Source organism: Myotis davidii, unplaced genomic scaffold, assembly GCF_000327345.1.
Source record: "Myotis davidii unplaced genomic scaffold, ASM32734v1 scaffold176, whole genome shotgun sequence".
Taxonomy (NCBI): Eukaryota; Metazoa; Chordata; class Mammalia; order Chiroptera; family Vespertilionidae; genus Myotis; species Myotis davidii.
Genome location: NW_006287911.1, coordinates 15,122 through 19,540, shown reverse-complemented (window position 1 = coordinate 19,540; position 4,419 = coordinate 15,122). Strand labels below are relative to the sequence as shown.

At 44.9% G+C, this 4,419-nt stretch overlaps 1 pseudogene; it reads right to left on the bottom strand.

The window, feature by feature from the left end:
* Nucleotides 1-2,157: 2,157 nt before the first annotated feature.
* On the bottom strand, nt 2,158-3,044 carry LOC107182467 (annotated as a pseudogene).
* Nucleotides 3,045-4,419: the final 1,375 nt, after the last annotated feature.

Sequence of the window (4,419 nt, the reverse complement as noted above, 5' to 3'; positions counted from 1 at the left end):
TCTTCCTCTTCTTAAAGGATACCTTTCAGCATTTCATATAATACTGGTTTGGTGGTGATGAACTCCTTTAGCTTTTTCTTATCTGTTGAAGCTCTTGATCTGATCTTCAATTCTAAATGATAGCTTTGCTGCATAGGGTAATCTTGGTTGTAGGTCTTTGCTATTTATCACTTTGAATATTTCTTGCCACTCCCTTCTGGCCTGCAAAGTTTCAGTTGAGAAATCAGCTGAGTTATATGGGCACTCTCATGTAGATAACTAACTGCTTTTCTTTTGCTGCTTTTAAGATTCTCTCTTTGTCTTTTACCTTTGGCATTTTAATTATGATGTGTCTTAGTGTGGGCCTCTTTGGGTTCCTCTTGTTTGGGACTCTTTGCTTCCTGGACTTGTAAGTCTATTTCTTTCACCAGTTAGGGGAAGTTTTTGGTCATTGTTTCTACAAATAAGTTTTCAATATCTTGTTCTCTCTCTTCTCCTTCTTGCATCCCCATAATGTGAATGTTAGTATGCTTGAAGTTGTCCCAGAGGCTCCTACACTATCTTCATATTTTTGGATTTTTTTTTCGTTTTGCTCTTCTGATTAGGTGTTTTTTGCTTCCTCATATTCTAAATTGCTGATTTGTTTCTCAGAATCCTCTGCTCTACTCTTAAACCCTGTATGTTATTCCTTACTTCAGTTAGTGTATGCTTAATTTATGACTGGCCCTTATAGCCATTGTTTTTGAACTCTGTACCTAGTAGACTATTTGTTTCCATTTCATTTAGTTTTTCTCTGGTCTGCACAACAGCTTTCTTCTGTCTTTCATTTGTGACATATTTCTTTGTCTCTGCATTTTGGCTGTTCCCTGTGTTTGTTACAATGTATTAGGTAGAGCTGCTATGTCTCCTGGAATTGGTAGAGTGGATTTGTGTAGTAGATGTCCTGTAGGGACAGTGGCTCAGCCTCCCCACACACCTGAGAACCCCTGTGTGGGTTTTGTGCACAGTCTTGTTGTAATTGAGCCTTGATTGCTGTTGGTGTCACTGGACTGAATTGACTCCCAGGCCAATCGGCTGTGAGGACAAGTTGCAACTATACTAGAAGAGCTGTTGTGCAGGAGATACCCCTATGGAGTAGGACTTGCTTCAGTGGGACTTTGTTGCCCACTGAGTATGCCCCTTGAGTGTATTTCTCGTGGATGTGTAGAGCTGTAATCTGGTATGGTCTTAAGCCCACTAGGTGCACTGGTCTGAGGTTTCCTAGGAGGTACAAAGTAAGCCACTGCCTGAGGCCACTTGGTAGGAGCTTCAAAGCAATCTGCAGATGGCTGCTACTTGTATTGGGCTTGGTAATGCCTACGTGAGGCCCAGCTGTGAAGCAAGGCAGGTTGGTGCTAGTTCTGGGTCTTGGGCCTCTTATTGAGAGGCATGGGGCATGTTGACCCCAGTTGCTGCTTATTTGAGAGATTTTAGCAAAGTCTGAAGCCTGAACCAAGACAGGCAATTCATATGGAAAAGCTGCTGCACACAGCGTGGGTGGGGGTGCAAATTGGATGAGGTTTCATGGAATCACCAGGGCTGAGGGGACAGTGTGAACCAGGTTGATGGAGGCTCAGATATAGCTGCCAGTCCACATTGTGACAGGGGAGGTCTCAGCATAGGAACAATGAACTCTGTGAGCTCCCCTGTCTGGAAGAAAGCTGCCTCCGAGTTCTTGCCCCATTGCCAGACAATCCAGTTCCTCTCAATATATCCCTGGATCCTCCCAAGCCACTACCCTAGTGTTGGAGTTCAAAGGGAGCAAGTCCAGGTAAATCCATGTGCTGGCCCTTTAAGAGGAACTGTCTGGCTCTCCAGCAGCCTCTGTGTTACTCAACCATAATCCCTGCTGGTTTTTATAGCTCAAAGTTAAAGTTATGTGGGCTTCTCAATTACAGTACTGGAACCCCAGGTTGGGAGTCTGGTGTGGGGCTGGGACTCCTTGATCCTCACAGGAGCCCTCTGCAGCCTAGATAATCCATCTTGATTAAAAACACACCATGTTGAGCAATGTCATCCCAATCAACTTAATAAAAATAACACACACAAAAAATACAAGCCACACATGGATGTCAGGCTCCCATTCTCTTCTTCATCTTCTTCTTCCAAATGCATACAAGGCTTTTATGTATCTTTATAATATTGCAAACAAGTGTGGCAAATCATTCAGCATCTTGGTGTTTCTATAGCTGGACAACTTAGACCTTATTCATCAGCCCGCTGAGCTGTTCCTTTTTCAGAAACATAGATACCATCCCAAAATTTTCTGATATCCTTATTTTTAACTGTTGTGGCTTGCTGAATCAAAGTAGCTGAATTTGATACAGGTTCAATGTCGTTTCTTTCAAAAATCAACTCATCTTTCTTGGCTTGAGATACTGAAGAAGCAATACATGACCTCATTCGAACTCTGCGTATATATTTTTCACTTAAGAAATTTCTAATTTCAGCTGAAACTGGTTTGGCTCAGTGGATAGAGTCTTGGCCTGCAGACTGAAAGGTCCCAGGTTCGATTCTGGTCAAGGGCATGTATCTGGGTTGCGGGCACATCCCCAGTAGGGGGTGTGCAGGAGGCAGCTGATCGATGTTTCTCTCTCATCGATGTTACTAACTCTCTATCTCTCTCCCTTCCTCTCTGTAAAAAATCAATGAAATATATTTTTAAAAAAAGAAATTTCTAATTTCAATAAGAGAACCATTCCCCTGAATAACGACATTAATGGGGAAGTGAGTGTACACAGAACTCATCTTGCAGTGGAAGCCCAGTGTAATCCCCTTGATCATGTTCTGTACATGACTGCAGATAGTGCGAACTGTGGCCAGTTCCTTTCTATTTGTCCACCATTTGTCAACCTGGAGCATCTTCTTTTTCTTTCCAAGGAGACTGAGTTATACATTGATGTGGTTGAAATCCCTCTGCAGGTTGCCTCTGGGGCCTTTTACAATAACTGTGTGTCCCTTCAGAGTGATGTCCATATTTTCTGGGTTGTCCACAGTCTGATTGCTAAGAATGGTCTTCATCCTTGCAGTAGATGCAGCAAAGAGAAAGTGTCTCTCTTCTTTTCTTCTCTAGTTGTGGGACTGCCATTCAGCCAGATTTCAGGTGGTTCTGAATGATGGTTGTTCTGAATTTTACTTGTAATTTTGATGTGGTTGTGGGAGGCAGTGAGTACCACATTTACCTACACTGCCATCTTGGTTCTCTCAAACATTTGTCTTTGCTGAGGTCTCCATGGGTGTTTTCCTGGTGGAGGGTGCACACCAGTTATGGGAAGTCAGCCTGGTCAAGTCAGAAGTTCCACCCCGAGCCCTCAGTGAGCATGTTTGCCGTGGGCTGCAGTGTGGGCCCTCCCTTCACTATTAGTGCCTCTGGCTAGACTTCCTGACCTCTGTGTCTGGCCTCTGTGACCTCCCGAACATCCTCAGGAAGGTCCTTGTTGACCAGATGGCCGGGGGCTCTCCTATCCTGGGATAGGCGTCTGGTACTTATTGGTTCATGGCTGCCTAGAGGACCAAACCCTGAGCAAGAGCTGCCAGGAGCTCTGGGACAAGGACTGGGAATTCTATAAGGCTGACTGGTTCCATAGCTGAGGAACTTTCTCTTAGTAACCCCTCAACCCCATTCCAACCCACTTACATCAATGGCCTGACACTGGGCTGGAGCTGTACCTTTCCTACCAGAAGTATGAGATTCTGGGCCCCCTGAAGCCTCCAGGCTGAGTGGCCCTGTGCACCATGCAGACTGAGCTGTCCTGTTCCTGAATTGGATGCCAGACAGGGCAGGACTGACTTCGAGGTGACCAACTGCGAGGGCAGGAAGGATATGCCCCTGAGGCAGGCCTGGCAAGGTCCTGGGCCTAATCCTAGCCCCTTCCTCATTCTGCATCTGTCTGGGTGGCCATTTATAAGCCCACTACTTGGCCTCAGTTTTCTCATTGTAACACAACCATGAAGATGGACAGTCTTCCCCAGCCCTTCTCACTGGAAGCCAGTGACCAGTGATGGAGATGTTCCATCCTCAGCACTGGGCTCCAGCCAGCCAGCCAGCCAGTTCCAAGCCCCAGCCCCTCAACACTACTGTAGGCTGGGCTCTGGCCCATCTTCTCAGAGCAGGACCTTGCCTGGAATCAGTCCCCAGGATCCCAAACCTTAAGCTGTTGCCAGTCTCATTCTTTAGTCATGGACTATGGAAATTCTATTAAATTTTATGTAATTGAAAAAAAAGTATCTTCTTTTAGTCTGATCATTTGGAGGGGAAGTACAATATCCTCTTTTATCATTGTATTGTGCACACTGGGACCTGCGGTGCCTAGAACATGCATTTATCTTTTCTAGTAAATTTATATTTAACATATAAGAAACTTATGCTTTTCATTACTTCTATTACTGTTAAATAATCAA